At 36.6% G+C, this 14,392-nt stretch overlaps 1 non-coding gene across 1 annotated transcript; it reads right to left on the bottom strand.

The window, feature by feature from the left end:
- Positions 1–10,992: 10,992 nt before the first annotated feature.
- LOC140858307 (small nucleolar RNA R71) lies at positions 10,993–11,099 on the bottom strand. The gene has a single exon (XR_012141873.1). It is a non-coding gene; the product is annotated as a small nucleolar RNA R71 (small nucleolar RNA).
- Between the last annotated feature and the right edge of the window lie 3,293 nt (positions 11,100–14,392).

Here is a 14,392-nt window from a genome sequence, read left to right on the forward strand (position 1 = left end):
TAACTTTTATTAATTTATAATTCATATACTAATATAAGAAAGAGCACAACCGTCAACAGGCTGACGATTGGCTTTGGGATACTATTCCCAACATATATATGGACAGTTTGTCCATGATCGATGATCAAAAATATTGAAGAGCTTGAATAGCTCGACATGATCATGCATCAGAACTTGCTAATGAATTTGATCCTACAATCTCTGATTCATTTGGATAGTTTATAAAACTATTATATGAATAAATATTATAGCACTTTAACTGAATTGATCAATATTCTAGTAACTAAGAGACCTTGAAAAGTTCAGAGATACAAACCTGGAGAACCTAAAGAAACATTGACATACCTTTCAAAGGTCTGTCGAATTACTCAAATTTGATCTTATGATTTTTTCTTTTTCATTAGACTCTAGTGCATATTACATACTTTAATATAGGGTCTAAAAAAGAAAGAAGACTAAGGGAAGGTGAAGTGACTATTTTGAGTCGGTAGTGGTGCAAAAGTTATACTAGGCTGTAGACACCTAATCTCGATGATTATCGTTTGGATTTGATACTTTATCATTTGTATAGTGATGCATTTGTGAACTTATTTGAGCAAATAGTGAATGTCATTGGATCTAAGAGATCTAGAATCAAATAACCTAAAGTATATAGATGGTTGTTTTGGCTAGGTCATGTATGAGAAGAAATGATTTACTAACTGAAGAAAATAGACCTTTGGGCTCATTGACTGTTAAGTCATATCTAGTCTGTAAATCATCTTTTTGAGGATTAATGACCAAGCTATCCTCTGTGGGTCAAAGGGATAAGGACCACTGAGATACTTATCCTAGCACACATACGATGTGCATGGCCCATTTGATGAGCCAGACTAGGAGGTTATTATTACTTCATCATCTTTACCGATGAACAGTCATGGTATAGGTATGTATGTGAGATACAAATCTGAAAGACTTTGAAAATTTATCAATTATCTAAAGATAAATCAAAAAATTTCTAAAGATATTTTGATTGGATCGAAGATGCAATACAAAATAGAAAATTTATCGATTATCTAAAGAGAATGGTATAGTTTCATGATGAAATTCTTCTTATACACCTCAGCTCAACGGAGTATCTGAAGGAGTGATGGCACTATATGAGATATGATTCGGTCCATCATGAATATCACTAATTTAATTATTATTTTTTTAGAAATAAAATTTAATTTTTGAAATCTAAATTAGGTTTCCTCTAAAGTTAGTTTCATTACATCATATGAGATATGATATGGTGGACAAGTTAGAGGATAGATCTGTGAGAGCTCGTTTATAGGATATCCCAAAAGAGTTTGGAATGTCACTTTCTCTTTTCAGTGGTTCACAATGTGATTGTGAGCGATCATACTGTTTTCTTGAAAACAGTAGGAGGATGAACTCAAAAAGAGAATCTCTGAAGAACAACGAGTTACAGAACTTGTACAACCTATTTAAAATGAGCTAGTACATGTAGTAAATCTTCCATCTCGTGATCTAGTAGGATCTCCCATCCTTTAGAAAGGTATTTGGTATTCTTACAAAGGATTCAGAGAAAATATTTTTCGAGAGAGATTGAGAACATAGGAATGATCCTAAAATCTACAACGACATGATATGAGAAATCATGTAGTTATATAAAGGTCAGTGGGAGGATTCCATACTGACATCGATTATGATGTGGTTACATATAGAATTTTCTTATCAAAGACCTAAGTCAAACATTCTGAAAATAAAGGTCTATAAAGATAGATCCTAAAAAGATATTTGATTTTCATAGACAAGTATATAGAAGAGGTGCTGAAAGGGTTCAGCATTGAAACCTTCAAGAGGGATCCGTTATCCTCTTAAGCATAGGTGTATACCAAGCTATGTACTCGACTTAGTATATCTTGCTGTGAAAGTCACAAGCAGATATTAGTCGAATCTAGGATAGGAGCATTGAATTACTGTGAAAAATATCCTTGAGTACTTGAGAAGTACTAAGGGATTATTCTTCGTCTTTGAAAAAAGATTAGAGCTAAGAGTGGGAGGATACACTGATGCTGATGGTAGAATATCTACATCAACATATATTCTTGAGTTATGTTGGTTCGATATGTTAGAAGAATTCCAGACAATCAACCAATGGAAGCTGAATATGCTATAGATGTGCAGGATGCATTCTGGTTCTTATGGTAGTTGCAGAACTGGATGTCATACCATTGGATGCTATGACATTGTACTACAAAGATAATATTCTATAGTCCTTGCTAAGGAGTCAAGGTCTCACTAGAAGTTCATGCATATAGAACAAGGATATACGCGATTAGCTCAAGTAGAAATACATGGAGGTACAGAGAGTAGACTCCACATAATATGTGGTGGGCCCGAGTCACTTAGCCAATTAAACACCGAAGTCTGTCTTCAAAAGATGGGGCTCAGGTATATGGCAGATTGACTTTAGTGCAAGTAGAAGTTTGTTAGATGTGTGCCCAAGAAGCCAATCTTGACTGACACATACCTTTTCTCTAGGATATATTTTATAATTGATGGGCAGTCTTTATAACCAATCATGTAATATGTGTCCATGATTTATCCTAAAAATTAATAAAGATGATTTTGTATATTCTCAAGGTGTTGAGAATTTGAGACATACATTATTAGTGGTTAATTTTTAAATGCTCTCGATCGAAAGATCATCACGGAGGATAGTGATCAATCCATTCAAGATCGATGCACGGATCATCTCTTTTTTGAGCAGATGAGTCTCGAGTCTACAGTATAGAGATATTGGAGTGAGAGTATAGGTGGTTATTAGAGAATAACTTACACTAAGCGTGACCAACACGAGAAATTATTTAGATGTCTACTTACTCGTCAATGATTTTTTCGATGCTGCAGTGGTGTGATTGATCCTTTGACCTGTGATGTGTTGGCTATTCATAGCAAGGTTATTTAGTTTGACTACACATTTCTTTGATCCCTAGTCATTCGGGTCCTTGCTGTATATGTTGGCTATTGTAGGTTCAGATTCGCTGTTTGGAGTAGGATGCACCTAGATGGAATCTATCGACCTTGGTAGAAAAGGAGAAGTCCTATACAATTCGTAAGACTGAGTTCAAAAAATCTCTGTTCAAAGTAAGAGTGAATACTGAAAAAGAGTTTCTACGAGATTCACAAATGAACTCGAGTCGAGCCAATCTAGCATATGACTGACGATGGAGTTTGACGAGTTCTCCATAACCTCCGTCAAGTCAGAACTCATGATAGAGGAATTATATCATACAATAACTACACCTAGAGGTTTATTTTTTTTATTCTACTAGATTGCCACTACATACTGCTAGATATCACTGGTGGATTGTGAGAACTCACTAAGATCATTTTCGGATGAATGATTCTTGTTGAGGTGAGTTGGAATCATTTCAGCCCATCGAAAAGAGTTTCGATGATACTGTGATGGAGATCACGGTATGTCTCACTACCAGACAAAATAGAACCCGAGGGATCATGCACAAAAGGAGCATGACCTGATCGATGGCTTGAATTATATTCGAATTATCAATCAGATTGATAGTTTGAATTTTAGAAACTACTAATTTGTAAGCGTTACAGTTTTGATAGCTGCCAATTGTTAACACAGGGACTTAATTGTAAATGTTATAATTTTTTTGATGCTGATTAAATTATGAATTAAGTTTTAGTTAATTTAAATTAAATTAAATTTAATTAGACTTAATTTAATTTAATACTTATTGGGTTCAATTATCCAAATCAGATTTATATTTCAAGCTTGATTGGATCAAGCTTGATAGCCTTTTCGAATTCGATTCATTTTGGACTTGATTTGAATCAGATTAAGACCCAATCTGAACCAGTAGAATCATGACACAGAGAGTCCAGGTTCTCTAAGACTCTCTTTTCAGAATTCATGCCAAAAGGGAAGAGCGGTGATGGTTTTCTCGCCCCTTATTTCTTTACGCGCGTGAAGAGAGGAGGGTCGCCAATAGTTGGCACCCCATCTTTCTGAAACTCTCTCTCTTTTAGGACAACTATCCAAATATATTTTGAATAGATGCCTTATCAAGAGAATATCCTAATCTGGTTAGAATTTGAGGTGTGGAATGATTTTTTATGTGACAAAAAGTCATGAAGAGGTGGGCGTGTGCTAAAGGATTGGCGTGAGAAGATTTCACGTGTTTTCTTCTTGGTACAAAGTTTTTCTTTCCCCTTTTCCATGCCATTCTTACCTATTTAGATAAGATATGATCTTATCTCTTAATGGGTGTAAGAAATTTTTGTGGGGTGCGACAAAAATAAAACAAGGGGAGAGGAGGCATGCATGACAATGCAAAGGGGTCTTCTTTCTTACATCATCTCCTTTCCTACACCTCCTCCTCCCTTCTCCCCTTCATCCAATGCCAAGATCTGATAAGAGATCAGATCCAAGAAGAGAAAAGAGAGAGAAGAAGAGAAGAAGAAGGGTTCTTCTTCTCTTCATGGTGATCTAATTTAGATCCCATCGGAGCTGCACGAAAGAGTTCGCACAGCGATTTCCTTCTTCAAGATCTACAAGAAGAGATCTAGATCCAAGGATAAGAAGCGAGATCTGCAAGATGCTTGCACACTGATGATCTCGATGCTTTGATCAGGCATCTCTATGTGGATACCAGTAGAAACTAGATGCTTGCATAGCTACGATCAGAACTCGGGACATCCGTAGATTCAAAAGTATGGAGATCTGATCTCTGTTTATTTTCACCAACAATTATTTTTTTTTAGATTTTAGATCATGGTTGCATGTTCGTATCAAGATTCTAACTATGATTTTTAGATTAGATCTGGTATGTGATTTAATTAAAGTATTTTAATTGATTTACTTTCGCTGCTTAGATGCTTAGAAAATTTTTAAACTTCACGTACGAAATCGTTGCAATTTTCTAACACTATCAACCCTAAGTGTTTCATCCACATTATAGTTTAACCTTTCAAATCCATCATATGAATTATCCTAGTCAAAATTTTACTAAATTAAAATATAGTGATACATCAGCTCCTATAATCCAGAAGGGTCAATCCCATCTTGATCCACACACAGACTTCGTAAGTACTTGATTGTACTCAGTAGCCTTCTATCCCTGCATTAAAAATTCAGATAGTTCGATATCAAAGCATACTGAGTTGCTTGCAAGTCACTATAGTGATCTCAGATCTGAGGGACACTTATGTCCACACGCTTCGTGAGCAACTCTTGACAGCAGAATGCTCAACAGGTAAGTCACTTGTTCAGTGACTATGTACTCCTACATCTTATCTGTATGCCATATCAGTGTCACCACACTCCTTGGTTAAGAGGATAACCAATCCATATAGCACACAATGAACTCTACTCGATAAACGTTATCGTTATGTAAAAATGTATCATTTAGTCGCGAACATGTTTAAGAACTATATGATAAATTCTTCTTTATCGATTACTAACATAGTTCTAATGACTTCATCACAATATAAGAGTTCTACAAGAAAGATGCAACTTTATGATGAATAATGTTAAAATAATTTTTATTTATCAATGAATAATTCGTATACAAAAGAAACTCAATCGTTATATGATTGATTTTAGGACATATTTTTCAATAACTCCCACTTGGACTAAAGCCAATCGGGATAGTATCTTATACCCAACTTTCATTTGAAATCATCGAACTCTTTGATCCCGAGAGCTTTAGTGAAGGGGTCGGCTAGGTTTTTCTTTTCGTCGATCTTCTAAATCTCGACGTCACCTCAGTTCATGATCTCTCCTACCAGGTGGTAGCGGTGCAAAATATGCTTGGTGCGCTGGTGTGACTTTGGTTCTTTCGCCTGAGCTATGGTTCTGGTACTGTCATAATACAGCAGGATGGAGTCATCAATAGAAGGTGTAACCCTAGCTCTGTGATAAATTTTTTTAACCATACCGCCTCTTTTGCAGCATCAGATGCGGTAATGTATTTCACTTCACATACAGAATCAGCCACAGTATATTGCTTGAAACTCTTCCAGCAAACAGCTCCTCCATTCAAGATACATATGTAGTCCGACACGTTTCTACTATCATCACTATCTGACTGAAAACTAGAATCAGTATATCCCACAAGTTTCAGATCAATGTCTCCATAGATAAGTCATTGGTCCTTAGTATTTCTTAAATACTTAAGGGTTGTCTTCACAACCTTCCAATGATTTTCATCCGGATCAGACTGGTACCTACTCTCTACCTCTAGTGAATAGACCACATCTGACCTCGTACATATCATGGCGTACATGATAGATCTCACTGTCGAAGCATATGGTATTCTACTCATACATTCTCTCCCAAGGGATTGTCAGACAATCCTTCTTGGAGAGAGTAATTCAATGATCTATCAGAAGATAATTTTTTTTTAAATTCTTCATGTTGAACCGTTTTAACATGATATCAATAAACGTGATTGGGACAATCCAAGCAACCTTCTAGATCTATCTCTATAGATCTTCATCTCTAGGATGTTGGTTGCTTCTCTCAAATTTTTTATGGAGAACTGTGATGATACCCACAGCTTCACACTCTGTAAAATTAGGATGTCATTTTCTATTAACAGTATATCATCTACATACAATACAAGAAAGATAATTACAGAATTGGTAGCCCACTTGTAAATGCAAGGCTCTTCTCCATTTCTAACGAAGTCATATATTTTGATCACCTTATCAAATGCATGTTTCAACTCCTAGACACCTGCTTAAGTCCATAAATGGACCTATTTAGCTTTCACACCTTAAACTCATCTGTGGATGTGAACTCTTCAGGCTGTATCATATACACCTCTTCTTTCAGCTCCTCGTTAAGGAAAGCAGTTTTGACATCCATTTTTCAGATCTCATAATCTAAGTGTGCATCTATAGCAAGCATAATCCGTATGGACTTAAGCATTACCACAAGAGAGAACATCTCGTCATAGTCAATACCATAATGCTGATGGTAATCTTTGGCAACTAGACGGACTTTATAGATCTCTACCTTCACATCCACTCCTCTTTTTCTTTTGAAAATCTACTTGCATCCGATGGGTTTTATCCCTTCAAGTGGATCAACTAGTGTCCATACACCATTGATCTCTATGGACTCCATCTAAGACTTCATGGCTTCTAGTCATTTCTGGGAGTCAAATCTTTACATGGCTTCCATATAGATAATCAGATCCTCATCGTTCTTATCTAGTTCGATGGGGTCACCGTTTCAGACTAAAAAATTATAGTATCTGTCTGGCTGATGCGGTACTCTATCAGATCTCCTTAATGGTGCCTCTACTGGCTCCAGATTTGATTCTCCAATCAAATTCAATTCTGTGTGTGTCGGTCTTTTCACCTCTTGAACTTTCTCAAATTTAATTTTATAGGCATTAGTTCCTTCTCTAAGATTTTTTTTTTCAAAAAAAACTACCTTGTTGCTGACAAATACCTTTTGATCTTCAGCAAGGTAGAGTAGCACCCTTTAGTTTTCTTTGGGTACTCTATGAATAAGCATTTATCAGATTTAGATCCAAGTTTATCTATCTTTAAATGCTTGACATAAGCTGAATACTCTCAGATCCTAAGGTGTGAGAGTACTGACTTACATCCAGTCCATATTTCATATGAAATTTTATCGATAGACTTGCTCGATACCTTATTTAGAATATAGCAGGCAGTTTCTAAAGCATATCTTTAAAAGAAAATTGACAGACTCGTAAAGCCTATCATGTATCAGACCATGTCCAATAAGGTTCGATTCCTCCTTTTAGATACCTGATTTATGTCACAAATTGACATAAAAAGTATCAATTAATATCTAAATTATCTAACTTTATTAGAAAATTGATACTTGTTATTATATTTTGCAGAAGAAGAGATCATCAATAGAAAGAACAAGGAAAGAGGATTCCAACGGCATAAATTTTACACAAAATGGAGTTAAATTGACTCAGGAATTGAAGAATGAAGAAAGAAGACTCAATTGGGTCAAACCCGAGTCAAATCAGGTCAAAATTGGCCAAAAATCAACTGATTTGGTGATCTGGTTAGCCACCTGGTCCACAGCAACAGGCGCCTGGACCATGAATCCATCGGCGCACCATAAACCAGCCAATCAGCGAGTCTCAGCTCACCGCAACGCATCGCGAGCCCGATCCACGCGCGCGGTCCAGGGCTCATGAGGAGAGAGAAGAAGGTCCGAAGGGCAACCTGGTAACTTCACATCACTCGATGGTCCGATCTTCTCTGATCAAGATCCAACGCTCCATATTTTTGCGCCATCGGACGGCCACCATCGCAGCCGATCAAGATCCAACCGTAATCAAGGCAATTGCAAGAATCAATAAACACTAGGACAACACGGGATCCTTCTGCAGCACGATCCAACGGACGAAATCTTCCAGCGCCTTGATCGGACGGTCCGCGATGCATCCGACCTGATCCCATCTCTGCAGCACGATCCAACGGCAGCGCTTCACCTAGATCATGATCTGACGGCCCAGAATCGCTTCCGGCTTGATTTATTAGATGAATTGGGTCCTTTAGATGAAGATCGGATGGCTGAAATAATTTCTAGGGTTTCTTGATGGATTTAAGTGCTTTTTGAGCGAGATTTGAGCCCCTAAACCCCTCTAACAGCCTTCTAAAATCTCTTAGTCCCACATCTAAAGTTTTGAAAATCTTATAACCCCCAAATGCCTATAAAAAGCCCCCAAAGGCCCTTGTTTTAAGGATTGGGGGGGGCCTTCCGATCAAGCTTGTAACCCTAGATAGTGGGGTTTTTAGCTTTCTTCTCAAACCTCGAGCTTTGAAATTTTTGTAATATTTTTTTTTTTATATAAAATCTTATTTTTATGTAATTTTATCTCTTTACATTATGTAATTTATTTTTCTTGCAATTAGGATAGTTTAAATTATGCAGTTTAAATTTATGCAATTAGGATAGTTTAATTTATGAAATTAGGGTAGTTTATTTTTCTGCATTTAAATTTTGCAAGTAGATTTAGATCATGTCTAGCTAAGCATCCCTTCTAGGGTTTGCGATGAAGCTAGATCATGAGTAGGGGTTTTACATAGGGTTCTTTCTTTTTCTTAGGGTTTCTTTTTCTTCCTCTTTTGCCAAAAATTTTTGATGAACTACAGTTGGGTCAGAGTCCCTTCATAGTTCATGCTTGATTCAGTGCATAGGAGGAGAAAACCCTAAGGGATCCTAGTTACTACTCCCCTGTAAAGAATCTTGATGGGTTATCGTTGGACCTTAGTCCCTTCATAATCTATGCTTGGGAAAGACAAGAGGAGTAGTCGTTACGATCAATAAGAAAAATTCTAGGTAGAATTCCCTAATCTAGATCTAGTGGATTCAAAAACCCTAGATCCTTAGTCTTATTGTCTTTAGCAAACAACTTTCGATTTTCGATTTTCGTTAAAGCTCGTTTGAGCATAGATTTGAAAATCATTTTTAAATCAAGTCTCTGTGGAATCGACCCGTACTCGCTGGTCGTGCTACTCTGCACACTGTGCGCTTGCGGTTTTATTTATAAATTTTAAGATTTGCACATCAAGTTTTTGGCGCCGTTGCCGGGGATTTGGCATTTTAAATTATTTTTAAATATTTGTTCTTCGTGCTTTATAACTCTCTTTCTTTTTCCTTTAGATTTCTAGATTTAGTTGGTGATTGCTGGAAAACTCAGGTACGCTTCTAATTTTTCTTTTATTATTTTTAGTTAATTACTTTTTCTTTTAGACCTAATCATTTGAATTTACTTAATCACAAAAAAAAATAAAAATAAAAATAAAAATAAAATAAATAAAATAAAACAAAAGATATTTCATAATCGTGAAGTAAAATATCAAAATTAAAAAAAAAATTTTTAAATTAAAATCTTTTACATTCTTGGTTATCTTGTTTATTTGCATTTACATTTTCATAATTAATCTAAGGGCATAAACCCATTAACAAGATAAGGTGGGGATTTTATTACCCTTTCTTAGCCCAAAAACCATCTCCATCATATTGCATTACCTAGACCTTTAATCTTAAAATCAATTAGACGTCAACCTTAAGGAATTCGAGCTCAATAGGACAAGGAACCCTAAGAGTTCTACAAGTTTGAGTTGTTTGATTAGTTGGTGTCTAGGCAAGTCCTGAGGGTGGTTTGTTAAATTGGTTCAGTTGCTGGCCTGGCCAACTCGTTTGGTGTCTAGAAAGGCAACGATGAGTGAACCTCCCACCTCTTATACTAACCTGGCTAACTAGTTGATCAATCTCCACTTGGAAGGCTTGAAGGGTCATCTTGGAACAGTTAGGAGCTGTCTAGATTTAAGTTAATCCTAGGATAGATTGAGTTTAATTTATTGTTTCACTTGTTTGAAAAATAAAAAAAAAATTTATTAAAATTTAAATTAATTTGGTTACTTTTCTTTAGATTTAGGACTCCTTAGGATCTTTTCTTTAGAACTTTTTCTCTTTTCTTTCTTTTTCTTATACATAAAATTTTTATAAAAAAAATTGTATAAACATCGAGAACCGTACACCTCGTGTGTGGAGAAGAGTGTCGGGTCATCTAGTTAGAATTGAGTCAATTCCTGTTGTTCCAATGGCTGAACCAATCCAACCCATGACCCTTAAGGATTTGTGTTATCTAGTTGGCTCCATCCAACCATCTTGTATAGGTTGCCACAACCCACAGCTAACAATTTTGAAATTAAACCTCAAATCATAAATATGCTTTCAAAATTCACAGGATTAGAGGATGCTTATATATTTATTAGAGAATTTGAGGAGGTATGTGCAACCATGAAACTGCAATTAACAGAGGATGAGGTCAAACTTAGATTAATCAACTTTGCCCTTAAGGATAATGCTAAGAAGTGGCTTTATAGTTTACCAAACCATTCTGTCACTACCTGGGAGGATTTGTGAGAACATTTTTGAAAAAGTATTTCCTCCATCATAAAACAGCTAGGATTAGGAATGAAATAAATCAATTTTACCAACTAGCTGGTGAATCATTTTGGAAGTACTTTGATCATTTCAAGAATCTTTTGACCCAATGCCCACACCATGGAATAGAAACTTGAGACTATGCCAGATCATCTATGAGGGGTTAGATTCAAACTCAAGAACCATGCTAGAGTCCATGTGCCAAGGCCAATTTATGGACAAAGAAACTACTGAAGCTTGGCAATTCTTAGAAGACCTAGCCGAGAAAAATTTACAGTGGGAAACAACTAGGGAACCTGATAAAGCTACACCTTCAAGAGGAGGAATGCATCAAATTCAACCAACCCTAGCATCAGAGGCCAAGATTGCAACCTTAACACGTAGATTGAAAGCCTTAGAATTACAGAGACCAGCCAATGTAAATCAAATATCTGCACCCATGTGTAAAGGGTGCAATGCACCAGACCATGTCTTAGAAGAATGTTCCTACTCGAATGAGTGTGCACAGGTGAATGCCACCTATCAAGGACCATTGAACAATCCTTATGCACCCACATATAACCCAGGTTGGAGGAATCATCCGAATTTCTCATGGTCCCAGAATCCTAATGTAGGCAATCTAAATTTCAATCAGCAAAATCTAAGGTCCAACCCAGTGATGAACAACCTGCCAGGCTTCCATGATAATGACAAGAAAATTACCTCTTTAGAGAAAAGCCTAGAAGTCATGATGAAGACACATACCAGCTTTATGCAAACCACGGGTCAATTCATAAATAATAACACCCAAGCTATAGCCCATCTGGAAATGCAAGTAAGTCAGCTGGCGTCGACCATTAGTGAACGAGAACATGGTAGGTTACCTAGCCAACCTGAGCCAAATCCTAGGAACCAAAATGGTCCACGACCCCAACAAGGAAACCAAGTTAATGGTGTAAATGCCATTCATACCTTAAGATGGGAAAACAAATAGACAATAAGGTAGTTGCACTTGATGATATAGAGGACTCATCTGTCGAGTCACCTTCTAAAACTACTACCTTTCAACCTCAAGCACCAGAAACTGAAAATTCACCTAGTCCAGTACTTAAAAGTCCTAGAGCTTCTTTTCCAAACAGACTGAAATCAATAAATCTGAATATTTAGACAAAATTTTAGAGGTATTTAAACAAGTCCAAGTTAATATTCCTCTTTTAGATATAATCCATCAGGTTCCAACTTATACCAAATTTTTAAAAGATCTTTGTACTAGGAAAAGGACCACTAATGTACCAAAGAAAGCATTTTTGGCTGCAAGTGTCAGTTCATATCTATCTAGCCATGTGCCAATTAAATATAAGGACCCTGGAGCTCCAACAATTTCTTATGTTATTGGAGAAACCAATATAAAAAAGGCCTTGCTAGATCTAGGAGCTAGTGTGAATATCCTTCCATATTCGGTGTATGAGCAACTAGGATTAGAAAAACTTCAACCTACTGAGATCACATTACAGTTAGCCGATAGATCTCTCAGGATCCCTAAGGGAATGGTCGAGGATGTTCTGATAAACGTTGAAAATTTCATTTTTTCTGTAGATTTTATTATTTTAGAGACTGAGCTAGTTGCGAATCCTAAAGGACATATACCTGTCATTTTAGGAAGACCATTCTTAGCTACGGCCAATGCTGAAATCAATTATCGAAATGGTCTAATGAAGTTATCCTTTGGGAATATGATCATTGAGCTTAATGTTTTTAACTTAGAACAGGAATCCTCTTCTCATGCTGATGTCAATGTAGTCCAAGATGGTATTTATGAACCCATTGACATTAGTGATGATGAAGTCGACCTAGAGTCTAACCCCTGGTTAATCCATGAGTCTGAGGATGTCAATGAAATACTTAAAGAAAATTAGATTAATCAAAATCGACACTTTCTACTGAACCAATCATTGAGATGGTGAAATCATCACCTAAACCATCGATAGAGGAAGCACCCATTTTAGAACTGAAACCCCTCCCAGAACATCTCAAGTATGCATATCTAGGACCCAAAGAAACTTTGCCTGTAATTATTGCATCAGACCTAGATCCCAAGCAAGAGGAGGAGTTAGTGTCAGTTCTAAAAGCAAATCAAGAAGCAATAGGTTGGACCATAGCAGATATCAAAGGAATAAGCCCTTCTATAGTTCAACATAGAATATACTTAGAGGAAGAGGCTAAACCAACAAGAGAAGCCCAAAGAAGGCTTAATCCAGCTATGAAGGTGTAGTTAAAAAGGAGATTCTGAAACTCCTAGATAGTGGAATAATTTATCCTATTTCTGATAGCTCTTGGGTAAGCCCAGTTCAAGTAGTACCCAAGAAATCTGGGGTAACAGTGGTCCAAAATGATGCAAACGAACTTATCCCAACTAGGACCCAAACAGGATGGAGGGTCTGTATAGACTATAGAAAGTTGAATGCTGTGACAAGGAAAGATCACTTTCTTTGCCATTTATTGATCAAATGTTGGAAAGACTAGCCGGACAAGAGTTTTACTATTTTTTGATGGATACTCTGGTTACAACCAGATCCCCATAGCCGCTGAAGATCAAGAAAAGACTACATTCACCTATCCATTTGGTACTTTTGCCTATAGACGAATGCCCTTTGGACTATGTAATGCACCGGCAACCTTCCAGAGATGCATGATCAGCATGTTTTCAGATATGATAGAACGATTTCTAAAAATTTTTATGGATGACTTTTCTGTTTTTGGCCTAACCTTCTCCGAGTGTCTGAATCACCTGCAATTAGTTCTAGAATGATGTAAGGAGAAGCACTTAGTTCTCAACTGGAAAAAATATCAGTTTATGGTCAAACAGGGAATAGTTCTTGGCCATGTCATTTCTAAAATGGGGATTGAAGTAGACAAGGCCAAAATAGATCTAATTGCAAGTCTTCCACCACCTAAATCTGTGAAAGAAATACGTTCATTTTTAGATCATGCTGGATTCTATAGAAGGTTTATTGCCAACTTTAGCAAAGTAGCACGTTCACTGACTAATCTTTTGGCAAAGGATACAAAATTTGAATTTACTCATGAGTGCTTGGAATCTTTTGAATTTTTTAAAAAAATACTTGTATCAGCTCCAATCATTCATCCTCCTGTCTGGTCTGAACCATTTGAATTAATGTGTGATGCGTCCGATCATGTTGTGGACACAATCTTAGGTCAACGGATAAATAAGCTGCCTAGAGTGATATATTATGCAAGTAAAACCTTAAATGATGCACAGCTTAGCTACACCACAACTGAGAAGGAGTTCCTTGCCATTGTCTTTGCTTTAAAAAAATTTAGATCTTATTTGGTTGGGACCCACACCATTGTTTACACCGATCACTCAGCTATTAGACATCTCCTAGCAAAGAAGGATGCCAAGGTATGCTTAATCAGATG

The sequence above is a fragment of the Elaeis guineensis genome, chromosome 5 (genome assembly GCF_000442705.2).
Source record: "Elaeis guineensis isolate ETL-2024a chromosome 5, EG11, whole genome shotgun sequence".
Taxonomy (NCBI): Eukaryota; Viridiplantae; Streptophyta; class Magnoliopsida; order Arecales; family Arecaceae; genus Elaeis; species Elaeis guineensis.